This window comes from Dama dama, chromosome 9 (genome assembly GCF_033118175.1).
Source record: "Dama dama isolate Ldn47 chromosome 9, ASM3311817v1, whole genome shotgun sequence".
NCBI classification, from domain to species: Eukaryota; Metazoa; Chordata; class Mammalia; order Artiodactyla; family Cervidae; genus Dama; species Dama dama.
Genome location: NC_083689.1, coordinates 89652647 through 89680000, shown reverse-complemented (window position 1 = coordinate 89680000; position 27354 = coordinate 89652647). Strand labels below are relative to the sequence as shown.

Sequence of the window (27354 nt, the reverse complement as noted above, 5' to 3'; positions counted from 1 at the left end):
TGTATTTCCAAGTATTGCCAAGATCCCTTTCCTCTCACAACTATGGTTGAAGCTCCTGAGTAAGGGTTAACACTTACTCAGGTTAGTAAGCTTTAACCTCCTTGCTGTGGATGGATTCATTGTCTCTATTTTGACCCATCTTACATAAAATGAAATTAGGAACTCTACCATGGTGCTTCTCACAGACACAGAACACAAATTGTGGTTACCAAAGGGAAAAAGGGACAGCAGAGGGATAAATTAGGGTTTGGGGATTAGCAGATACCAACTACTATGTATAAAATAAACTAGGACCTACCATAGAGCACAGGTAACTATATTCAATATCCTGTAAGAAACCATAATGGAAAACAAGATGAAAAAAATTACATATTAAACAGATAAATACTGAATCACTTTACCAGACACTAACACAATGTTGGAACAACTACACTTCAATCAAAAAATAAATAAAAATAGAGTGGTGCTTCTTAAACTATCTGTGGTAGTGAACACAGTTTTTATTTCCTCCAACCTACAAGGGACTGAAACTTTGGTAAACTGAGACAAAATGAGTTTCTGAGAAAGTGATCACCTGCTTGGATGTCACAGTTAAGTCAAATTACTATGGAAATTTCTAAACAATGACTCTCATTTTCTGTGTCTATCACAGCCTTTTACCAGTTTGCTCATCTGATTCAGTCTTCTGACCACACTCTGAGCAGCACCAATGAGCTACCTTCTATTAAATCACCATGATTTTCTAGGCTTGCCATTTATATACTTCTAGTCCAAGCACCAAAAGTAAATACAAACCTAAATTAATTGTTCAAATGAGCTGTATCTAGGAAAGACTTGAAAAGCTATTTTCTTTCCCATTAAATAATTTCTGATCACAAAATCCTTTATAATTATACAAGTGTTAGGAGAAGGGGGCGACCAAGGATGAGATTGTTGGATGACATCACTAACTCAATGGACATGAGTTTACGCAAACTCAGGGAGACAGTGAAGGACAGGGAAGCCTGGCATGCTGCAGTCCATGGGGTCATGAAGAGTTGGACATGACTTAGCGACTGAACAACAACAAAGATACTAAAAGATCAAAGATAAAATATTCAAAGATCTTTTGGCAAAGAGGTAACAATACCATGATCAAAGTATTAGAGGGCAGGAGAATACCTGAAAATATTGTGGCCACAAAGTCACATGGAAAAGCAGAGAAATAACACACAAACAAAAAACCCATCCGAGCATCTTTTAAACATTTTTAAGAATGTTCTGCAAAGGAGACACACAAACTGTACCCAAGATCTCATCACCAAGATGGCCAAATCCATAACCTCAGGCAATATAGTAATAAATATTAAATAGTTAAGTTCTCCTGTGAACTCTCCCTTTATAGCCAGTAAGCTTTTTAAAAGTCATCAAACTGTTTACTCGGTTTTATATAAACAAAATATCCAGATGAATCCTTGAAATTTCAACCGTATTGACTGATATCATCACATTGCAGAGATACAAAGAGACATCTCAGTGCGATGCTCACCCTCCAGCTGTGCCTGGGTACACCATTTGTTTTATGGACTAAAATTCAGAGCTAGCGGTACCCTCACTCCTGGGCTCAAAGAGTCATAATAATCCCCTTCCTTCTGGGTTCCATTGCTTGAGCCAGATTACTTTTCATACTGTTACTTCATATACTTTGCAACGCGATCACATTGCATTTTTCTTCAAAACTCTGGCAGATTGTTTGGGCTAGAGATAGATGGAGACAAGAGGCACCATCTGGTGCAAGATCTTTATTCCTTGTTAACACTACAGGAGTTCTGGTATTTTACATGGTTCATGTAGTAGCAAAGATTTTTTTTTTATATAAAGATTGAGAAGGTATAAGATGATCAAAGGGCCCTGGCACTGTGTGATCACATCACTGCTTTCCTTGGTGTGGAGTTTTGTTGTTGTTGTTGTTGTTGTTATTGTTGTTGGTTTTTGTTTTTTTTTTCGATTCAGATAACCAGTGGCATATGGTTTCACGAGTCACAAAGATGGTCCTTGACTATAGATTTGACGATCTCAACATAACTTCCGGGCTTGCCAGAGCTATGTTACAGCAGAGAGAGCAAATAGCTCATGATATTTCTCCTCTGATGAGTAAGCTCCAAAATCACAGGTTTAAATTTGATCTGGTTTTGAAAGAAAAGGAGCTTTGTCCTCCCATGCCAGCATCCATGCTTTTTCGTCGTCAGAGATGAGTGTCTATTTCTGTATCATTGACCCATGGCTTCAGGGACCAAGCGCTCAAACAATGCCCAGGTGAATCCTGTTGACTCAGACTGAATACACACTTGCTCTTGGCCATAGCTTTCTATTCTTTGGAATTCCAAGCACTTCCTGAAATTTAGCTTATGTTCTAAAAATCTGGTGGCTGTTTAATAGAAAAAATGTTCCATCCATACACAATTAAAGTCAGTAGTTTCTAACAGAATTAGCTAAGCACTGGGAGCCAGGAGATTTGCCTGATGATGCTAAACTAACTCACAGCTACCTTGTGAGGATAAGTGAAAAAATGAAGTGGAACAGTGTGTTGAAAACAAACCAAAACACCTTTTAAAAAGGTGTGGTTTATACAAGTTAATTTTGACTGTAATTTAAGAATGAAGTTAAAGGAAGCCTTCACCTGTTGATCCCTGATTTCAGAAGGCTACTTGGAGTTACTGCTCTTGGTATGTGTTGCCAAAAATCCGAAGCATCTTTCCAATGAACAGATTAATTCCATCTTAATCTCCGTGAGCTGCTCTGCTATCACCCTGTACACACATGGTCCTCATTCCCCTGTCTCCTCTTAGCTATTTCTGATGCTTTTGTTAATCCCAAATTAAACCCTCACTTCTGTCTCATGCTTCCTCTGGATACTTTCTTACCTCAAGGCTCACCTTTTTACACAGTGTTCAGGCCCATGAATTAAGGTATTTTTTCTACTGAGGCCTTTGATCACTTGGCCCTGCCTTCCACCCCTACCGCCCCACTGAAAGCCTCCTTTATTGATATCATGAAATGGTGCAGATATCAGTGGATATGACTTGAAACAAAGAAGGAAAAGAAGAAATAGCAGAATATGTCTAAGAGAAAGAAGGTGCTACATTGAAGGACGCAGATGTCAATACGACAGCAGATGGCGTAGATAAACTCGGTACTAATACGGTCAGCTTGTTACATGTGCCACATGGTTGCAACTGCAAACTCCTTACGTACAAAACTCAGAAGTATAGCAAGTTTTGTAGGTGGTTATTCACTGATGCTCTGAGATCAAGAGCGATGCCACAATCAATTCTTTCTATATTTGTCCAAGAGGCAGAGTACCTCACAATGTGTAGGTCATTCTTCTTAAAAGCTAATGATTTGTGAGGAGTCTTATTTTTGTGTTAACTGTAAACAGTCTCCTTCAAAGTTCAAAGGAGACATATCTATATACTCCTCACACCCCTCAGATTCAGTTTTGTAATAGGATGTAGGTTTTTCTTAGGCAGATACCCCCCCCCCAAAGAAAAACTGAGTGGATTATCATTGTGTCTTGATAATTAAGTAAAAGCAAAGTCCCTGTGGCAGTCTATTCCTTGTCCACTCTGTGTGTGGTAGGTGAAACAGAAGGTGGAGTCCGGGCAGCGATCAGCATCACTGTGCTTTAAATTGCAGTAACTTTTGAAATCCAGGCTTGGGACAGAAATCTGAAAGTGTGGACAAATTCAGGTTCCAAGTTGCTGTCAATAAGGAGATCGTCCCCAAATCTCCAATGGTTCAAAGTGAAGTGAAGTGAAGTCGCTCAGTAGACCCCATGGACGGTAGCCTACCAGGCTCCTCCATCCATGGGATTTTCCAGGCAAGAGTACTGGAGTGGGTTGCCATTTCCTTCTCCAGGGGATCTCCCTGACCCAGGGGTCAAACCCGGGTCTCCTGCATTGTAGGCAGACGCTTTTTTACCATCTGAGACACCAGGGAATTAATGGTTCAAAAGTGAATATAAAATAAAGACCACACTTATCAAATTGACATTTAGAGCTCTCCTCAATCTGATAACAACCTATTGCTTCAAAAAAGAATTTTTTTTTTTTAACTTTCCAAATACTGTTTACTTCACTGAACCTGGGGACGGGCAGAAGGTATATGAAAGTCTGGGACGCCAAGCCTAGGCGTGCACGCTGACATACAGGGCCGAGCTGCTAAGGGCCAGAAGCCCCTTAGTGCCGAGACAGCAGTGCCGTTCAGCTGCCCAGGGAACAGAGGTGGACGAAGGTCTCCATGACAAAGGCCTTGTAGACGCTAAGGAACATCAGGAGGAGGACTGCTGGTCGGTAAGTGTGGTACAGGTCATAGCGTGTTATCATCCACACCTGGGCAGAGGCGACAGTGTGATGGACCAGACTGATGTTGGAGTCAATGCTCATCTGGATGTATTTCCAGTCAAATCAATGCCCCCAAGCTCCAACCCAGAGGGGATGCCACGGGACATAATGAGTTCGGTGGTGGCCCAGCCCAGGGCAGCAACCATGATCTTGTATTCCCCCTTGCCGGCATTCCGGGACATGACAAGGTTTAGGCCTATCGGGTCTGCCACGTCCACGCTGGCCTTCATGAACTCCCCAGTGAAGTCACAGACGCCGCCTTCCCAGGTGGGAAAGAAAGTGACCAAGAACAGCATCTTGCACAGCTGCACGAACAGGTAGGCGACCCCGGCCTGGACGCACTTCCAGAAAGCACTGGACTCAGACAGGCCGCTGCACTTGTAGGTGGTGAAGCAGCGGAAGTAGGCCAGAGCGAAGCAGTTCCGGAAGTGGAAGAGCGCCATGATGCCGGCCGCCCGGCCCGCCTCTGCAGCCTGGCGCCTGAGCCCAGGCCTGGCGCCCGCCTGCTTCCACCACGGCCCGCGAACTCTTCTGGGAGCCTGGGTCCCCTTCCAACATTTTAGACTGTTGTTTTCATTCAGTTTCCTATAGAAAAATCTATTTATTGTTACTTCAAAACATTATATGGCCTCCAGGGGCTACAATTCTGTTTACATGTATCCCTTTTTGAGACCACCACCTCTTTATTTCTCATTTTATCTGAACCATGTCTTCCCTTTATATCCCTCCTAAAGGCTCATGCTGGGTTCTCTTCCCATTTGTTCTGGACCGTGATGATCCCTTCTCTCTTCTGATCAGAGAACTGATCTCCCACACGTCTCATTAGGCTATCTTTGCTTGCTACTTAACATTTTGTCATATGTCCCATTCTCTCCACCAAATTCTGCTAGGCTGAGGTGCTGTGAACAAGTCCCAGAGTGTAAGTTCCTTGTAGGCGATCACTCATTTCTATGTGCAGCCTTCATAGAGCTTTAAAAAGACACTCATGATATTTGTCAGTGGATTATCTGATTGAAGTTCTGCATTTTAAATATGAGAGTATAATCAATGTTAAGTGTTTGACTCCAAATTTCTCCAATTCTGGAGCCTTTTGCCAAGTTGAGACTGGATTTACAAAAGCATATTGCTAGGCATTAATGTAAGCCTGAGATAACACCCTAACATCAAAGATAGAAAAAAAAAAAAATACAGATTAAAAACCAAAGAAATAATGTAGAGATAAAATTTTAAATTTCCTTTAAACATCTGCAGTAATGTGCTCTGGTTTTTAAGATATCTTTTCAATATAACTAATAGTCTGACCATCAACACAGTACTACAAGAGATCTTAAAAAAAAAAAAAAAACCAGAAAACAAAACAGAGCTCTGTAGAATTGATCCCAACAGGTATTAACAGCAAAAAGAAAACATACAAACTTGACTGTGTTAAAAATACTGAAACAAACCTAGTCTTGTACACTCTCAGTTAAGCTCTGAAAGCAGCTCTCTTCTGAATAAGCTAGGACAATGGAGCATTCTAAAAAGAATTTGGGAAATGAAATTAGGAAAGGTAACAGTGTCTAGAAAAACAAATGTAGTGACAAAGACAAATTTTATACCAGCTTCAGTGGGATTGTATCTATATAGGACTACTGCACAGACTTTATGCCAAAGTAACCATTCCATTCAGCCAAACAATTGGAAATTCAAACAATGAAATGGACTGACTTCACTCAGTTAATTGGCCAGTCAACTGAACTGACTGAATGTGCAGGCATTAAAAAACACTGCTCCTTAACTAAAGTGACCTTAAAAATTCAAATAGTATACAGCTGTAAAAAGCGTTTTCTAAGCTGAAAGTAACATACAAAATGTGGTGCCATGTCCACCAGAGACATGCTCCTCTTCATAGTGCAGAGATGTCACTGGAAAGTGACTGTATGCCAGAAATCCCATTTCCCAGCCCCCTTGCATTTAGGTGAGGCCATCTGATTAGTTCTCACTTAAAACAAAAACAAAAACAAAAAACCACCAGCCTAAGTGGTACTGGTCACTGGGGGATGATTTCCTCAAACCCATTTGTGCCTTCACCATGATCCTTTTCCCCTTTTCTGCCCAGACTCTTTTATGCCTGCTTTCACCATTGCTAAATTTTGGTCCTTGTGGTTGGAAGAAATTTTTCCATAAGCTAAGAGTATTAGTGGGGCTTCTGCCCAGCCTCTACAACAAAAAATTGCCATAGATTGGGAGGGTTAAACCAGGGGTTCCCAAACTCCAGGTGGTAGACCAGTACCTCCTGTCAGATCAGTGGCAGTTTTAGATTAGAAACAACGTGTGCACAATATATGTAATGCACTTGAATCATGCTGAAACCAACCCCCTGACCCCTGGTCCATGGAAAAATTGTCTTCCATGAAATTGGTCCCTGGTACCAAAAAGGTTGGGGACTGCTGGAAAAAACAGACATTTTTTATCACAGTTCTGGAGGTCAGGAAGTCCAGGATCAAGGTGCTCACAGATTTAGCTCTTGGTAAAGAGCTAAATCCTGGATCTTGCAGTTTCCCCATATGGTGGAGAAAGGAAACTCTAATGCGTCTTCCTTCTGCTAGAAGGGCTTCTCTGGTGGCTCAGATGGTAAAGAATCTGCCTGCAATGCAGGAGACCCAGGTTCCATTCCTGGTTTGGGAAGATCCTCTGGAGAAGGAAATGGCAACCCATTCCAGTATTCTTTCCTGGAGAATTCCATGGACAGAGGAGCCTGGCAGGCTATAGTCCATGGGGACGCAAAGCATGAGACATGACTGATTGACTAACACTTTAACTTTTCAAGGGCACTAATCCTATCACAGGGGCTCCACCCTCTTGACCAAATCTCAACCAAATCACCTCCCAAAACCTCTAACAATACCTCCAACTACCATCGTGTTGCAGGTTAGGACTTCAACATATGAATTTGGGGGGAGGGAGCACAAATATTCAGTCCATAAGAGAAGATTTCTATAGCTAAATATGATATTTATTCATTTGTATTTACCTATTCAAAGCTTGAACAGAGGCTTAGAAAAGAGCCTAATTATTTGAGGAAAACTAGGATCACTGTCCATGCAATATAATTCAATATTCAGTTCAGTTCAGTTCAGTTCAGTCGCTCAGTCATGTCTGACTCTTTGTGACCCAATGAATTGCAGCACACCAGGCCTCCCTGTCCATCACCAACTCCCAGAGTCCACCCAAACCCATGTCCATTGAGTCAGTGATGCCATCTAACCATCTCATCCTCTGTCATCCCCTTCTCCTCCTACCCTCAATCCATCCCAGCATCAGGGGCTTTTCCAATGAGTCAACTCTTCACATGAGGTGGCCAAAGTATTGGAGTTTCAGCTTCAGCATCAGTCCTTCCAATGAACACCCAGGACTAATCTTCTTTAGGATGGACTGGTTGGATCTCCTTGCAGTCCAAGGGACTCTCAGGAGTCTTCTCTAACACCACAGTTCAAAAGCATCAATTGTTTGGCACTCAGCTTTCTTCACAGTCCAACTCTCACATCCACACATGACCACTGGAAAAACCATAGCCTTGACCAGATGGACCTTTGTTGGCAAAGTAATGTCTCTGCTTTTTTAATATGCTGTCTAGGTTGGTCATAACTTTCCTTCCAAGGAGTAAGCATCTTTTAATTTTATGGCTGCAGTCACCATCTGCAGTGATTTTGGAGCCCCCAAAAATAAAGTCTGACACTGTTTCCACTGTCTCCCCATCTATTTCCCATGAAGTGATGGGACCAGATGCCATGATCTTAGTTTTCTGAATGTTAAGCTTTAAGCCAACTTTTTCACTCTCCTCTTTAACTTTCATCAAGAGGCTTTTTAGTTCCTCTTCACTTTCTGCCATAAGGGTGGTGTCATCTGCATATCTGAGGTTATTGATATTTCTCCTGACAATCTTGATTCCAGCTGGTTCTTCTTCCAGCCCAGCGTTTCTCATGATGTACTCTGCATATAAGTTAAATAAGCAGGGTGACAATATACAGCCTTGACGTACTCCTCTTCCTATTGGGAACCAGTCTGTTGGTCCATGTCCAATTCTAACTGTTTCTTCCTGGTCTGCACACAGGTTTCTCAAGAGGCAGGTCAGGTGGTCTGGTATTCCCATCTCTTTCAGAATTTTCCACAGTTTGTTGTGATCCACCCAGTCGAAGGCTTTGGCATAGTCAATAAAGCAGAAATAGATGTTTTTCTGGAACTCTCTTGCTTTTTTGATGATCCAGCACATGTTGGCAACTAGATCTCTGGTTCCTCTGCCTTTTCTAAAACCAGCTTGAACATCTGGAAGTTCACAGTTCACATATTGCTGAAGCCTGGCTTGGAGAATTTTGAGCATTACTTTACTAGTGTGTGAGATGAGTGCAATTGTGCAGTAGTTTGAGCACTCTTTGGGATTGCCTTTCTTAGGGATTGGAACGAAAACTGACCTTTTCCAGTCCTGTGGGCACTGCTGAGTTTTCCAAATTTGCTGGCATATTGAGTGCAGCACTTTCACAGCATCATCTTTCAGGATTTGAAATAGCTCAACAGGAATTCCATCACATCCACTAGCTTTGTTCGTAGTGATGCTTTCTAGGCCCACCTGACTTCACATTCCAGGATGTCTGGCTCTAAGTGAGTGATCACACCATCATGATTATCTGGGTCGTGAAGATCTTTTTTGTACAGTATTAGTTTGTAATAAAAATAATGATGGTGGTGATGATAATATAAAATGAACAGTTTTTTTGTTTTTTAAAAAAGAGATTCTTTACAGTAATTTGTTAAAATAAATATCATGTTCTAAAGGCTAAGGTCTTTCAAAAGGAAAAACAATTTCTTTCATTTAAAACTGAACTAGCCAGAGCTTAAGAAATTCCTCTATAATTATGTTTAAGCCTGTTGCAATTTATTCCCCCCAAGATATACACTGGTAAGGCCCCTGGGGCATTGCTAGCCTAGTGTTAAAGTTAACTGATTCACACAACAGTCCATGGAAGTTAGCCCCCTGCAGAGCCCTTACTCAGTGCAAAGAACTACCTTGTCTTCCTAACCATCTAATTTAGAATGTACCTAGATGATTCCTTATCTGCACTGCAATCTTGTGGAGCCAGCAACATTACCCAGAAGCTGGACCAGAAAAAATAGAAAGTCTGGTCCCGTGACATGCAAAGGCATGAGACAAACCCTAAGAGTCCATAAGACCTTAGAAATAAAGCATACTTTACCTAATCATCCTACCATTTCTTTCACTGATAACTAATTAGCATTTAGAAAGTTACATGAAAAGTAGCTTAAGCAAACATCTCATTTTTTTTTTTTACATTTTTAAGAACTAGTCCTCCTTGGTTTGAACTAATTTTCCCATTTTCCCCCCACCTAATGTTATTTGGGGTTTCCAAATATAATAACACTACTCACCATTCTTAATTGCACCCTGATGGGTGTTAAGCACAGGAGTGTGTGCAAACAGACTCGACTTTTCTAGTCTTTGACTGTTCCTTGCCTCTGGCCTCTGTCAGAGAGGCTTGCTAACTGCATCTCAGGGGAGCAATCACACAGCTTGACTCAGCCTGTGGCTCTGACTATTGGGACTTCCTGAAGTCACAACCACTTTGGCATCCAGAACTGGGGCACGGTGTGTCTACTCTTCACAAAATCCAGAGATTGCAAGGGAAGTGTGAAACGTGAGAGCTGATTAGGGATGCACCTTAAATGGTATCAAGGGAGCCAGTTAGCAATGCAAAATATGAGATAATATAAACATAACATTCACTGCCAGTTGATCACTTATGTGAGCACCACAAAAAGCAAAATACAACGGAAAAAAATTGGAGATGAGCAACAAATACAAGATTTCCTCCAAGATAATTTTACACAGAAGTTCAATTTCATGGGGAAAAGTGCATAATAAAATGTCATGGAATGATATGCCAGAAAAATATAATATGTCTATTTGTCTTTCTGGACCTTGCTTGGTATTAATCATTTCTAATGGATATATCCAAGTCTTCTGTATACACACACCCTTCCTTTCTTGCATGTTATTGACATGAGGATTTAAAGTTGGAAGATGCAATTATTTTGGCTGTATTTAACTTCCTTCTGTGACTACAATAGAATGATTCCATTTTCATTAGGAAGAAGCCAAAGTAATTTTAATTCAGGGATTTCTCTTTTAATTATTAGTTTTTAAGGAACACAGCATCATGGTTAGCAGAGGGTCCCTTTCTTCCTCAATATTCTGGCGTAGCTACTCTCCTGTCAGCCTAGGCTTTCAGAGAGAGGAGAAAAAATCTTCATAAAAGACTTGGCCTAATTAACAAGAATGAACTAGATTTTATGATGAACAATTTATAGGCAGTTAATAGAGCTCATACACGGTAGCCAGGAGCTAGATAATTTATCATAAAAGGAATCTCAGTTACACTCCTAATCCTCATTCTCTTGAAACTGCAACCAACTGCATTCACAATTGCCACTTTTATAAGCTTTGATTTCCTGACAAATGATGCTGCATTTTATAGAGTTATAATGAAACTTATAAATGCAGTAAATTCTTGTATCTCTGCCCATATGCTTCAAATTCTTTGCCAAACAATTTACTCTTCTACATTGTTATCTCCAGATAAAAATAATTTTTTCAAAGATCTCCCAAGGATTCTTCATACTAGCACAAATTAGAATTAAAAAAATAGCAAACTGTTTATTAACCATTCTAAGTATTTGTTGAAAAGAAACTGATTTATGCCTAAAAGAACAATGCAGCTCTTGTAATGAATTTTGAAAGATACTTTTCAAAATTATATAAGGTAAAATAGCTAATATCCAAATGTAATTTTTTAAAGGACAAAATTTAAAGTAGTTGAGACCCAGAAAATCATATTGTCTCTTCCCACTTGGTATCTTACTGCTATTTTTGTTTTAAAGTTATAACAAAATACAGCACATTGGGTGGGCAGAACTGAGTAACTGTAGATATACTGTCATCAGATCTGTTACATTTTGTTTATCCATTGATCTACATAGGGGTTCCTGAAGTCCTCAAATTAGATAACACTTGCTCCAGGAAGGCTTCCCTGATACTCCTTTCCCTTTTATATACCATCTACCGTCCTATTCTTCCTCTTACCACGAAAACTAATGCTACTGGATTGCAACAAATACTACTGCCTATTTAGTGTTCCATCCCCTCACTGACCATGAACTCCAGCACAGGAAGGACCACCACTTTCTCACTCTGTAGTCTAATACAGTGCCTGGGGCATACTGTATTTGTGACTGAATGATGTTCTTGGTTTCCAGAGCCTGTTAATGTAAGTGAGAATAAATCATTCTGGTTGTATGGTCCAGGAATAAATTTGGTCACTGAAATGTACAATAAATAAGTCTGTATTTTAAAAAGTTGAAGAGTCAAAAGTCATGACATTTTCTACTCCTTTCTTATGACCAGCCTTATAAGTCCTTTTAAACATTATGCTCTGTTTAGATGGTCTGCCTTTTTAAAAGGACATGTTATAATTTTTAAAAAGGGTGATATCGAAAATAATAAAAATAAGAAATGACTAGAATAGAAATCCACGGGAGAAGGTCAGAGAAATACGATTGTCTGACCTGAAACAGATGTGCTAAATAAATATTACATTAATCAAGGTCTCTGGGGACATAGGGCAAGCGCTGCCAGTTTCTTGAAGGTACAGAGTCAGGGGCCATTGCAAAGTTGTTTAGGCCCCCAGAAGCAACAGCTTTCTGACCTAACAGGCTATGAGATGTGAGATTATGTGTCTATGGGTCCACTCAACAGACCATTTTTCAAATGATTAGGGATTTAGTTCTGCCTGCCAGACAATCAATTTTTGTACAGTTGATCAAATTACAGGCACGTGGTCAAGTTTAGTTTATCATCAACTGTTCCAAAATATGCTGAAGCTGAAGCTCCAGTACCTTGGCCACCTGATACAAAGAGCTGACTCACTGGAAAAGACCCTGATGCTGGGATGGATTGAGGGCAGGAGGAGAAGGGGGTAACGAAAGAGGAAGAGATGGTTGAATGGTATCATCAACTCAATGGACATGTGTTTGAACAAACTCTGGGAGACACTGAATGACTGGGAAGCCTGGAGTGCTGCAGTCCATGGGATCACAAAGAGTCGGACACAACTGAGCAACTGAACAAAAAACAAACAAACAAAACAAACAAACAAAAAAAAAAACCTCTCTTTCAACCAGGGTTTCTCATCTGCTATTAAGAATTTTTGAAGATATTATTTTTTAGAGCAAGATATTTTTCTAGTTAAAAAACAGGAAGTGATCCTCTTCCCTCTCAGATTCACTCTGTCACTACAGAGAAGTTGAGGCTGAAACAGCTGTTCAGAAAGCAAGTCCATGGCTGCCAAATCACCCACAGAAAGATAGCACACTCAGAATGGCTAGTAGGAGCATGCAGTTGAAAATCTGTTCATTCCCTGACACCTTTTCCAATTTAGTCCCTGTCATAGATGGGCAGAGACCCCAATCCAGGCCATGCTCCTGGCAATGTCTACTGAGGTTACTAGCCCAACAGGGCCAGGCCATCCCATGATACCTGGGAGAGATGGAACCAACAACTCTTCTGCCCTGAGTCAAAATAAAGCCTAAAATGCTATCTTTTATGATCCCTAATGTCAACTAAAAATAACAGAAGTACTTAGTTCAGACCTAAGATTCACCTTGGAGACTTTTCCTAATCTTATATATCCTCCAAAGTGTCTTTTTTCCAAATGGAATTGGTCACTGACATGTGGATGTGCTCTGAATAGCAAAATAAAAATATTCCCTGCCTGAAGCATTATAATAAAGCTGTCTTTTTCCATTTCATTGTCTCAGAACATTTAATCAATTGACATGACATCTGGGGCAGGTCAAAAGGAGCCACCTCTATTAATTTACAATTGCAAGAGTCAACATATTGATGGCCTTCTCATTACTTTAACTTATTTTTATCAGTTTAAGTTTTTTGAATGTTGTTAAACTGGGAAGTCTCTTGGGGGTCAAGGATAAAAACCTATACCCTTTTAATCCTGTGTTCCCATTAAAAAAAAATCCAAGCCCAAAGAAAATTTTGACGTGGACACACTTGTCTGCATAAAAGCTGGCCTCCCATTTAGGAAGGTTTCCAATTGCTTACCTAATTTTAAGAGCTTAATAAGATCTTCCGCCTATCAAATTCTCATCAAAGTTTTACATAAAATGAAAATTTGAAAGTGTATTTAATTCTTCTAAGACAGATTCAGGTACATAGCAGAAGCCCCAAATTTATAGCCACCTTCTTTCTCCAGCTCAGGAAAAGACCTATTATAAGTTATTTCCAAATGCATGAGAACATCAATCAATAATTTTCTTCCACCTGCAGTATTGTCTCTTCTCTAGTTATAAAATAAAAGCCTTGTCTCCTTGTTAAAGAATGTGTGTGTGTGTGTGTGTGTGTGTGTGTGTGTGTGTGTGCGCTTGCAGGAGAAGTGGGAGAGGAAGAAATGAAAGAAACAGAAACACCTTCTAGGATGCTGAGTGGCACAAAGTCAGCAGTTGTCTCACTCTCCTACAAATAAAAGCAAAGTTGCCCTTTTGTCCTCCCCTCTCCCTCTTCCACGTCCCCCCCCCCCACCCCATCCCCTCACCAGCCTGACGCTTGGGCAGGAGCCAACTTCCCTGCGTTTATCTTCCTGAATTTACAAGAGGATTCTGATGACCCTATCTCAATTCTGGCAGCAGAGAGCTAAGTACTTTACTGACAAGACAAGGCTTGTCCCAGGCAGACAATGGGAAGTAGATAACTGTTAAAAATGCTTAATTCCAAACATGGGAATGAATTAGCTAAATGGCTTTGGTAATGATTTTCCTCAGTAACAAATACCAGGAGGAAAAGCATTCCTTAGCACAGTGGTGTATACATGACAACTGATTGGTCTCATTTACTTAATATGCTTTGCATAAATTGTGACAAATAGTCTACATTTTTCTGATATTGTCTCCATCTTATTGTGAATTTCAGGTCTTAAACAATGGCTGTGTTTTCAATATTTGAGAACATACCAGACAGGCACCCTCCACCCTATTACCAAAAATATTACAAAAACTGGCTAACTTGGGGAATCTGCATCCCATATTTGTTCCCCCACCAAGCTTATTAAATGTCTATGCACATATGCAAGTTTTCTTGCTGAACATAAGTATACTCACAAAGCCACAGTGACTCTCTTATTTGTGCAGCCAGGAAGTCTGTTAGAATAAGGGCTAAATTTCATGCACAGTTCAGGGCACCTTTGAATGGCATATCCTCTCTACAGAATGTGGGCCACTTATCTAGACATCCTAGTATTTTGACATAAGCTCTGTCAGAGAGAAGATTCCATGCTACCAGATACACTTCTTTTGAAAATGTCATCCAGGGTAGAAATTGATTTTCTGCCTCGAATACGGATGCTGCTCTGAGAAACCACCTATCCTATTAAAAGTGTCCTTGTTCCACCTCCACCAAGACATAGGGCACATGATGAAACTGACATATTTGTAAAAATATAAAATTCTCCCTGATCATTCATTCATTCATTCATTCAACAACTGTTTACAAATCACTGCTTTAGATGCTAGAGATGTGGCAGAGAACAATATGGTGAAGGCCCCAGCTCCTGTGGAACTACCTTCTATGATTTCAAACGCATATTGTTATGAAAAAATAATATGAAATGGGTAATTTGCTAAAGAAAGATGATTTTCAATTGAATGGTCAAAGAAAACCTCTCCCAAGGCTGTGATATTTGGGCAAATCATACACAATTACACATAAATACCCTGGTAGAAAGGACGCAGGATTTGGAGACAGAAGACTCAAGTTCTAATTTTTTACAAGTCTTCAGGCAAGTTCCTGAAAGCTTTCTACCTTTTAGCATAGAATTGGTATCCCACGGGGGACATTTCTCATTCTGCCTGAAAGGGTTGAGCCTGGTTCAACCTGATGAGCTTTTCCATTATGATAGTTATGATTGAACCCCACTACATCCCCCTTTTTAAATATGAACACTCAAAATCAATGGTTCTCAAACCTGAATGAACAATAACTTAGAATCCTAACTCTGCTGGCATTGTTTTAAATGCAGAAGTAAATAATGCAAGACAAATTACTAGGATGGATTCAGAGGCACAGTCCAAAAGCAGCTAAAACAAAGGGGGCAGGGTGGGGTCTTCCAAGATTGATGAGTCTACTGTCTCTGGATGCTCCACTGCCTTGAGAATGCCACCTGATAAAAGTTAAAAAAAAAAAAAATTTTTTTGAAGCAATTCAACATTTCATAGCAGATTTATCCCAGGTGATTTAGAGTTAGATATCTGTATCAGGGGCAGAAAACAAATCCGTGATAACATAATCAAGCAACATTGGAGTTGGAGGTGATGTATATGTTTGTGGTGTTACCACATTTGTTACCACATTTTTTTCAAGTTATGCAACAGAAATCACACTCTCTTGAGGTTAAATACTGCCCTACTCTCTTCAAAAGATTTTAAATTTCACACCTCCACCCACACATTAAATTAGTCGTCCAAACCAGATGGAGGTTAGCATTTTAGGTTAGAATGACTGTCTGGCGAAAGTCTTTCCTTGCATTGCCCATAACTATCACTTTTACCTTCAGGCTTATTAGTGCTTTGCTTGATTTCTGACGTTAAAGTGCATTTAAATGGTCTGAGTCTTACACAATTTTCTGTATCATAGGCATGTGAAGTGGCTCAAAAACAGTTCTAGGAAGAACCAAGAGAGAATTCAGAGATGAATGGGAAGCATTTCAATAAATAAACACATTCAAAAGTCAGCATCTTTTCTCATGGTGCTTTCTATCACCCCCACCAAGTATGCATTTCTTCTTTCTATTCATGTTTTACCCAATTTTCAGGGCTGAACTCTACCCTCATCTCTTTTCTCCATCTACCAGCCTTAATTTTTGATGTATATGTATTTCTCATCCTTCTCACTGTTTCTGTATTTGATTGATTTAACTAAAGTGTAAGTTCTACAAGATTAAAAAAACATTATCTTACACTGTTGTCTTTTAATTGATTCTAAGTAACCAGACTAGAATCAGCCAACACATGGAACCACTTTTGAAGAAGCCTTCTTGCCTAGAGCTATAGAATTAGAGCCTGACCTGGACCATGTGTTCAAAAAGAAGTGGTAGAACAGACCCACTAAACATGTTCCTGGCTAGAAACTAGTAGTTTTAAAGACAAGAGGAAAGACCTCAGAATCTGAAGGCAGAGCTAGATTTGGAAGTGATTTCAACACTCCTCTGGAAAATGGGCTCACCAGATTCCAACAGGAATAAATGTAATATGTGTAAAGCAGCCTTACAGTGACCTGGTGACTAGTATACAGTAAGTGCTTGGTAAATAATAGCTGTTATTAGGATGGCCCAGTATTATTTGAAAAAAAAGACATTTAGTATATTTTTGCCTGCAAATCCAGGATGAGATGAGATGTAAAACATTATCAGCAAAATTAAAATTTGGGAGAAAGATTAACTGGGTCACACTGAGCAACTGGCTCCAAGTGAAATTTGGATCAGTGTAGGAAGAGGACTACTCTTTGACTTCTCTCTTATTATCCCAGAAATCTATCTTTTTGCCCTTCCTTTTTTCCTCTTTCCTTTAACATAAAGTGTTAAAGTTTCCATGTTCTAGAAATTATAACAATATGTTGTAAAATACAACAAAGGAAAGAGCCCAGTATTTGAAACCAGCATATGTGAGTTCTGGTCTCACTGGAAGGAAGTGAACAAGTATTTTAAAATTCTGAACCTTGTTTTGAAGGGCTTCCCTGCTGACTTGTTTTGATCCAATGTGAAATGGACATACCTACTCCACAGTGCTCTTGAGAAAATCAAGATGGTTTCTAAACTTTATCAATACCTTGGAGTTATCAGCCAAACAATTCAGTAATCAAATAATAATAAAAAAAAAAACATTAGATAGTGAGTTAGTACTTAATTGTTTACCACGAGCAAAGAACCATGAAAGACATAAAAGAAACAGGAGCCAGAGAATTCAGCTAAGAAGAACCAGTCACCAATGAGAACACAATTCACTTAAACAGGGCACAAAGCTGAACACAGTACCAACTGTGAACATAGAATATTCTATATAGAATGATGATGCACACAGCTTGATCATTAACCCCCCTTCCAAGGCTATCACTCAAAGGCCACCTCAACAGAACTCTAATCTACTTCTGAAAGCCTCATTTCTCAAGTCTTGCTTGGGAACTGCTTCAGCCAAGTTGGAACACAAGCTATCCCCAAACACGTGCTGAACTTTCCCTCTGTATGCTCATGCTCTTTCTTTGTACATCTAATTACTCAGCTACCCAGAATCCTCCCCCCCTTACATGTCTTCCATTCATGACCATACATCCTACTGGTCACTTTTTCCATGAAGCTTTCCTAAGTCTTCAAACTAACTCCATATTCATTTTCCTCTTTTGAACCACCCCGCCCCTGTTCCATTTTGTTAGTGACTCTTTGTGGCAGTCTGCACAGTCTACTTACACATTATCTTTTTCTTCTCAGATTATAAGAGAGAAAACTTAACCTCCTTCACCTTGGATCACCCCCACCAACTTGTTCATAGTAGGTATTAACTAACATTTTTAAAATGAAATTAACTAATAGGAATGAATTGAGATGCTTATAAATCAGGCAATCTTAACCTTGATATAAACAAAACAACTTCATGCTACCTCATTCATTTGCCCCTTAAATAGGTATTGGCACCTATGATATGTAAGCCACGGGGATGCACTCAAGGAAAGAGCTGACTGCAGAAGCAGATGAAAGGGCTTTGATAGAAGTTCGGGATGGGTCACCTGGGGGTGGGGAAGAGATACAAACGCACTCCTGAAAGCTCTCCAATGGACTTTTAACAACTAAAGAAAAGAGTTCTCTCAATAGATAATCTACAAATCAGAAGGCTGACTTCAGCATCCACCTTCTCTCTCCAAAGAGGGAAGGAACAGAATGATTCAAGTTCAGCTGGACAAGAGACACAGAGCAAAGGTAGAAAGACCTCTTCCCTCTCTGCATATTGAACTTGTAGTCCTTATCAGAAGAAAATATTGGGGAGATTGACAAATATTTCTATTTCTCTAGTCAGTCCTAAAGGAAATCAACCCTGAATACTCATTGGAAGAACTGATGCTGATGCTGAAGTTCCAATACTTTGACCACTTGACGCAAATTGCTGACTCTTTAGAAAATACCCTGACTCTGGGAAAGATTGAAGGCAGGAGAAGGGGACGACAGAGGACGAGATGGTTGGATGGCCTCACCAACTCAATGGACATGAGTTTGAGCAAACTCCAGGAGATGGTGATGGACAGGCAGGCCTGGTGTGTTGCAGTCCATGGGTCACAAAGAGTTGGACATGACTTAGTGACTGAACAACAACAACCAATAAAAATTCATGCTACATACAAGCCATTACTACCACTATTACATATTTTTTCTCACTTTTTAAAAAACTGATTCAGAATAACTGAATCTTAGAAATAATAGTGTTGAAACAAAGCAAACATTTTACTTGTGTCATCAATAAACTTGAGGCTGAAGCCTAATGTTTTTTGTGTATTCCTTCTTAATTTTTCCTTTTGGACTATAGATTATGAAAGAGGGATTTTATGCAGCAGTTGGTGACAAAATATATTTCTTATTAACTTGTAATATTTGCTACATTAATAATTTTAAGGCTTTAATTATTTATGAAAACTTAATTGTGCCCCATGTCCCTTTTTCTTGCAGCTCAATAAAAACTATATATTTCTTTAATTAGGCTTCATTTGAAGACTAGAAGACAACGCAGGAGTGATTTCTTGCTAATTCACCTATCTACAGCCAAGAAAGAGATGGAATTAGCATCTTCAGTGCAGTTTAGTGAGAAAAAAATACCTAACTGTTCTGAAAGTGTGACTTTCCTTTGCATAGTTAACCTCACCCAGAGGTCAGGGATATAGAGCCAAATGAAAGCAAACACTGCAACAAGGAATGATAATCCCTCCTTCCTGGCTCTGAGGAGAGATTTCATTGATTTTAGTAGAGATGGAAAGGAACAGTTGGGGTCACCTACATGGTTTTCATATTGCCTTCCCTCTTTATGTTCTCTGCTTTACTCAAAATATAATCTTCATCTTCCCTGCCTGATTCAACATTTTGTTGTGGTATCCTACTTACAATCACCAGGAATGTTATAACCACTTTATTCTGTGTCCAAATGTTTCAAAACAACTACCAGAAAGCCTGGATGGAGGGAAAGTCACATTTGCTAAGCAGCTGGTCTGGGTTAGACGAGATGCTTTCAATCAATTATTGCTTTAATCTCCAGGGGTCACAATCTTTGTGCCAACAAGTTCAACAATGAAGAGAGCAGATAGGGCTTGAGAAACAAGGAGTCCCCCAAGTTCCATCTTTCCTTTTCCACTTTTGACAGAGAAGTGATTTCAGGAAAAAAAAAAAAAATTAAGAATAATGTTTGCAACACTCTGTGAGAATAACAACAGAGCCATGAATTACACATCTTAGTGTCAGGTGTGGCATCAGGATAAACAGGGCTGGCCAACTTCTCACATCCCATTCCAGTGAGACTTTCAACTCTAGACCACCATCGCCTGGTTGAGAATTCTTCTCAATTTTTAAATGAAACCTAAAAGCTTCATTCTTAACTATATCCGTTTTCTGCTGTTACATGAAAGATGACCACAAACTCAGTGCATGCGTGCATACTAAGTCACTTCATTTGTGTCTGACTCTTTGCAACCCCATGGGCCAGGCTCCTCTGTCCATAGGATCCTCCAGGCAAGAATACTGGAGTGGGTTGCCATGCCCTCCTCCAGAGGATCTTCCCAACCCAGGGATCGAACCCACGTCTCTTACGTCTCCTGCATTGGCAGGCAGGTTTTTTTTTTTTACCACTAGGGCCAGTCTAAACCAATACAAAGTCATTACCTCACTGTTCTCTTGCTCAGGAGGTTAACCTGGAGTTAGCTGGGTCCTATGCTCAGGTGTCACCTGGCTAAACTCGAGGTGTTGGCAGGGGCTATAATCACATCTGTGATTCTAGAATCCTCTTCCAAATTCACTGACTGATGGCATAATTTCTTTTTTATAGCCACACGGCCAATAACCCTATTTTCTTGCCATCTGTTTGTTAGGGACTACTCTCAGCTTCTAGAGGTTACCCTCACATCCTGGCCCAGTAGCCTCCTCCACAGACACTCTCACCGCATAGAAAGCTTAGTTCTTCAAGCCTAGCAGCAGAATCCAATGCTTCATACCTCTCTGACCTCTTTTAGAAGCTCACCTGGGTAGCTGAGGTTCACCCAGGAATATCTCCCTCTTGATGAGGTCAAAGTGAAATGATTAGTGACCTTAACTACATCTTCAAAATTCCTTCTGCCATATAATGTAACATGCTCATGAAAGTAACATACATCGTATTCCTAAGACTCATCCCTACTCAAGTTGGAGGGGATGACGCATAAGAGGGAGGGGTCTTGGGGGCCACCTTGGAATTTTGCCCACCCTGATCTGTTTCTCAACCTTCCCAGAGAAATATAGCACTCTTTCAAAAAATGAGCAGCTGCATAGCCATGAATACTTCAACTTCCTTTCCTTTGCGGCTTTGACCTCTTACCACTATCTGATTGGTCCAATGCCCATGGACATTCAGTGCCTGTCACTGTTTTTAAAATTTCAGTGTTGGAGCCTTTCCCTGCCATTTGATAAGTATAATAAATAGTTGTCACAAATGAAATTTGCACAAAAGCTGACTGTGATGTCAATAACGGGTATAGTTTTTGTAACTGCAATGTAGGTTGATTCTTGAAATCCTAAATTTATCATTAGTACGCTCTATTCACAGAGACTTACTCTCTTGATATACATAAAAAATTCAAACTTCAAAGCATTTTAGAAAATGACAGGCATCTGAAAGTCCCATTTTTATTCTAATGAAAATATCTTTTACCAAGAAGTTAAGATTTCTCACAAAATGAAAAGAGACTTAAAAATAAGGGTACTAAAAAGTGTTATTATTTGCAAGACAACTCCTAACCACATTGATTTAGAAAAATCTTCAAGGATTTACTTAGGCGATTGTAAGGTAAACTCAGTTCTTACAATGAAAGGAAAATGCTTTGAGAAGTTTTCTGGAGTTCCAAGCTTGTTTGTTTCTTTGCCTAGGAGAATATTTACTATCATTTTTAAGGGCAAACTCTAAGAAATATTTATGTTCAGAAAAGAAATCCATCTATAGGAATTCAGATTTAATTTAAAAAACAGGTAAACAATCCTATAAACAAAATCAATGGTCTCCCCAGGTACTTTTTGAAAATAAATAAAAACAAACCTGCTCTGGCTGTCTCATTTGTTGTTTGAACACTAAAGAGCAAGGCACTGGGATTTTTAAGAGCAGCTGTATTATTTTAGACTTTACAAATCATATACAATAACTCATGATTTAGAAAAGAACTGTTGAGCCATCTACCTAGACTTTTTTAAGAGTAGCCGTTGAAACAATCAGCTCACTTCATGCATGGAAGAGAATTCTTCAAACTCCTTCCCTTAAACAAATCTTCAATCAGATAAATGACAGTTTTGTTTCAGAGAATTATTTGGTACTTCTCCAATTCTTATTGATGAATCTCTCATTCTCAATTTTAAAATTTGTTGTGTCAAATGTCTAAAGATGAACTGATATACTTTTTACAGTACATATATTAACTAGATCAATTCAACCAGATGCCAGTATCTCACCCCATCAACACAGCATGTTGGTAACTGTTTACAGAAAAATGTTTCTGTATATATTGTTTACAGCTTAAGGAGATTAATAAGGTTGCACAAATGTAAGCCTAACTTGGAAGTATCATGTGATAAGCAACATTTCCAGGCACTTTTTGACTTTGCCAAGGGTGATTTTTGAAAGATGTGTGGTAAGTTTCTTGTGGTCATTTGGTAAAAATAATAATTTCAAAAGACTCGAAAAGGGGTGAGATTATTAATAGCAAAAACTTCATTTGAAAGCACACTCTTACTGATTTTTATTATATTAAAAATAAAAGCAAAGCCAACATTAGCTCCTCATTTACTTCTTCATTCCTATTGAATACATAGAGAAATTTCTACATGGTATAACTTGAGAAGCACTGAGCACCTTCAACTGGCCTTGCCTTAATCCTGGTGACTAAGACTTCAAGATGTAACTTTAAAGGCACTGGCAACCACCATTTAAAGGCAGAAGTTATCTAGCAGAGGGAATAAGTAAAGTCATTATCACTTAAGATTCATTCTGAAAGATAAATTGTGGCCTTCTAATGAGCCCCTAGCAAAATAGGAGCCAGAGCAGTTGGATTTAAAGAGGACAGGAAAAAGAAAAAGTCATCTACTAAAACACCCGAGCCATAATAACTATCCAGTGAATAACTGCTGAGCTGAATCAACTTGAACAGAGAGCAACAAGAGTTTACCTCTGGGACCCTGTCAAAGGGTAACGCTTTGTAGCTGAATCTCAAGAGACAGGTAGAGGGCCAAGAGAAGGAAAATAAACATAAGCTGCAGAATGAGGTAAGGAGAGTATCATATCCATGTCTGGACATTTGATATAAAGTAGGAGTGAGGAAACAGGAGATGTTGTATAAATACTACCCAGAGATATGCCTCTTGTTCCGTAAGGACAAAATTCAAACTTTTTATGGAGCCGATAATTCATCTTAGAAACCCATGAAGGTTGAACTGACATCTAGAATTCTTTACAGAAATTTTTCATATATCTAGGTAGCCTATAAGTGTAATTTTCTTATCACTTAAATAAAACAGAATAACAAAACTTATCTTTTGTATTGTGAATCCATGGGATAATTCAGCTATGATGAAGACAAAAATAGAGCTGTGGGTTAGCAACTTGAACAATCACCACCAAGTATAAGATTAAGCCAATTTGGTAGTTTTCAGATTGGTCAGAGCTTGAATTAGGTTGTAATCACAGAATATATTTTCAGTTTCACTATTGGGTCATTTTATCCAAGATAACATAGATTCCAAAGTTCAATTTTATACTTAGACTCATCAACATTTATTTTTCTTCAACAGGGTATCAATAATTTCTGTCAGTGAATTGGCAAAGTCGGGGGCTTTCTTATTTTTTGCCTCTCAATAATTTTGCAACCCAGCTCTGTTTCTAAGAATTCTGCTTTTACTTCATGCTGGAGAAAAGAAATTTGTTTGCATAATGCAACAAGATTTAGGGATTGGTAACATGGGAAACTGAGATATTGTTTCAATATTTCCACCAGTAGTTTTCCAAGGGTGGATCATGCAACTGTATTTAATCAGAAGAACTTATCACAAAAGCTTAGTATACAAATGTCAAGATATTGCATATAATGTAGTGTTGCCTGTTGGTATTCAGGATCTCCAGAGTCCAAAGGGAAGACCCCCCCAAAAAACTTCCCAGAAAAGTCAAGAACTTCTGGATATTTCAAAATGCTTACTCCTTACTTGAATAACTGATCATATCTCCTTGATTCAAGATGCCCATTCTTGACAACCATGGTTTCCAAAATCAGGAAGCAACTTGTAATTAATGTACACGTTTAATTCATCCATCCAGCACTTGCTCAGTTGTGTCTGACTCTTTGCGACCCTATGGACTATAGCCCGCCAGACTCCTCTGTCCATGGGATTTTCCAGGCAAGAATACAGGAGTGGGTTGCCATTTCCTCTTCCAGGGGATCTGCCTGACCCAGGGATGGAACCTGTGTCTCCTGCAAGTCTCCTACATCGCAGGCAAATTCTTTATGGACTGAGCCATTAGGGAAGCTCCTTTTAATATGGTGATTTTTTTCTTTTTTGGAAACCTTTTTTAATCAGCATGAATCTTAAATTATTAGTGATTATTTAGACTCAAAAAAATAGGCATTCTAACAAACAGACACGAGACCAAGAAGAAGAGCAAGCCTTATGAGAGGATCAATATTTGCCCTGATATGTAAAACCTTAAAAAATGAAGAAAAATAGAAAAGGATGAGTTCTGAACCGTGGTAGAGATCTTTGCTATTAGACACTAGAACTATGTTTAAAAGCATGTGGAATGTGCCTCCAGCCTAAATTTAGTATTCTTGTGGGGGAGAGAATTTACTTGTTATTTATAAGAGCACTGAGTGTGTGTGTGTGAGTGACTGTGTGTGTATGTGTGTGTGTGTGGTTTCCAAGTAATTCAAAACACACTGGAGACCTTAATATCATATCTACAATATGACAATTACTGTTTTCATGAAAGATAAAATGGTTACATGTGGTTAAGAGTGGTGAAAACAGAAGAATTTTTTTTCATTGATAGCTGTAGTTTGACCTGTTTTGACATACTAAGTGGAGACTTCAAATCTGAAATTTTTTCTTAACTCATAAGTCTATTCAGTAATTCTAACTGAGGCTGTAATTGAGTATTTTGGCGATGCAAAGAGTCTTAGAGATTATCTAGAACATCTGGCTCATTTTTCAGGAAAGAAAAATGAGGTCCAAAGAAAAGAGTCATTTGCTTCATCTGGTGTTACCTAATTAATTAGTGACAAAACCACAGGTGGAACCCAGAACTACTTTTTTCCAATGTAATGCTTTTTGTCCATGGAGAAGAAACTAGTTCTGTCCACACATATGACAGAAATACTATGGTTCTGGGTACCTTTGCCAGAAGCTACAAATTGAGGCCAGGTCTCAGAGGATTTTTGAGTAAGCACAGCTCAATTCTACCACAATATTTCAAGTGGTCCTCTGTACACCTCTAGCCACTGTGCAGAGACTGTCTGTCTACGCGATTTTTGTAGTGGACCTGGGAACGCCTGCGTCCAAACACAGCATTTTAAGTGGTCAAGGAAGTCTTTAGTAAGTCCGAATCATATATCATTGTAAGAATTGGAAGAGCCTTGTGCCATATATTGCATTTCATTCCCTCAGTTTACAGAAGAGGACGATAACGTCTGGGAAAGTAACATGGCTTATGGGTGTAGGGTCAGGACTGGAACACAATTTTTTCTAACTGCCTGGTCACTGCTTTTTCACGACACCACACAGCTTCACCATGAATTATGCCCAGGAAATGGAAAGGCGCAAAGGTGAAATAACCAAAGACAGCTTTCTAGGAGAGACGTCTGAAACGACACGGTGAAATGGATGATCCTTGTCCTCAGGCCTGGCGAATTCTCTAGCCCCGTCCCTCTCAGTGGTCAGGGTCCTCCCTCACGGGCTCTCCCACTCTCTCACTATCAAAATACACTTTTTAGGAAAGGTTTCACAAGCTGTCTTATTTATGCTTAGCAACGAAAGCGGTAGGCACTGGTATTAACCTTGTCGTTTAAAAATGGTGGGCGTCGAAGGTGCCTGAGGAGTGAGTGACTTCCCGTGGCTCCACGGTTTGTAAGTGGCAAGCAAAGAGTCAAGCCCAGAACTGTGAGGATTTTCTTAAACATTTGCTAATTCAGCACGGTATCTAGAACACAGTATGTGCACAAGAAATGTGAGCTACGTGAAAATAAAAGGAGAAGGAAGGAAGGGAGGGAAGAAAGGGGAGCAGAGAGGAGGCAGGGAAGGAAGGTGGAGGTGGGAGGTGGGAGGAGAGGAGGAGGAAGGAAGAGGAATTCTATTAAGACCAAGTTGTGATGAATAACATTTGAACTTGCTATCTTTCCTTTTGCATGTAAACAGGAAAAAAAAAAAAAATAAATCTTAAACTGAAGAAATAAATTAAAATTTCAGACATCTTCCAGCAGGGTGAGAAATTTGGCAGAAGATAAAGGTGCCCTAAAATTCCATGTTGGCCTTTTCAGAGCTTAGCAGTTACAAGCTCATGATAAAACAGTTCTGTGATTATTTCAGAGAGGACTTCTCAGGATGCAGCAAAATTATCAACCCTGTTTCTGCCCAAAGACCACAAACAAAATGTCCCATGAAGCCCAAAAGTGGTTCCTTCCCTCAGTTTCCAAAGGGAGAACTCAGAGAGCCTCAAGTGCCAGAGGTGGATGCTCAGAATGTCTTGGCTTGTGGTTGCACAGTAGAAAGCAGGGAGGGCAAACCTAGAGCCAGAATCAAGGTTTTAAAGGAAGTGTGAATTCTTCAGTCATGTCCGACTCTTTAGGACCCTGTGGACTGTAGCCCACCAGGCTCCTCTGTCCATAGAATTCTCCAGGAGAGAATACTAGAGTGGGTTTCGATTTCCTTCTCCAGGGGATCTTCCAGACCCAGGGATTGAACCCAGGTTCCTGCATTGCAAACAGATTCTTTACTATCTGAGCCAGCAGGGAAGCCCAGGGAAGGTTTTAAAGAACCCATCTGCAATATCTTTGGGTTCATTCCTTAGATTTTGCTAAGGCTTTTAGGTTCAAAGAAGTATCTCCAGGTAGGCCTAGCCATGGAGTCAAGCCCTGCTTCTGGAGATTTCAAGTTCCACCCTGTTCATGGCTCTGTCTGTATGAGGAGGCCAGGGAGGGGAAGGAGAGATGGGACCAAAATGCAGAAGCTAACAGGGGAGGCTATCGTGCTTTTGAATGGTGATGTTGGAGAAGAATCTTGAGAGTCCCTCGGATGGCAAGGAGATCCAACCAGTCCATCCTAAAGGAAATCAGTCCTGAATATTCATTGGAAGGACTGATGCTGAAGCTGAAACTCCAATACTTTGGCCACCTGATGTGAAGAGCTGACTCATTTGAAAAGACCCTGATGCTGGGAAAGATTGAAGGTGGGAGGAGAAGGGGATGACAGAGGATGAGATGGCTGGATGGCATCACCCACTCAATGGACATGAGTTTGAGTAAACTCCAGGAGTTGGTGATGGACAGGGAGGCCTGGCATGCTGCAGTCCATGGGGTCACAAAGAGTCAGACACGACAGAGCAACTGAAC

General features: G+C 39.8%; 1 long non-coding RNA gene and 1 pseudogene across 3 annotated transcripts in view; both read right to left on the bottom strand.

Moving 5' to 3' along the window:
* LOC133061495 (uncharacterized) overlaps positions 1-27354 on the bottom strand; it is a 171897-nt gene that overhangs the window by 37499 nt on the left and 107044 nt on the right. The gene's annotated exons all lie outside the window — the stretch shown is intronic.
* Positions 4166-4825, bottom strand: LOC133061494 (BOS complex subunit TMEM147-like; annotated as a pseudogene).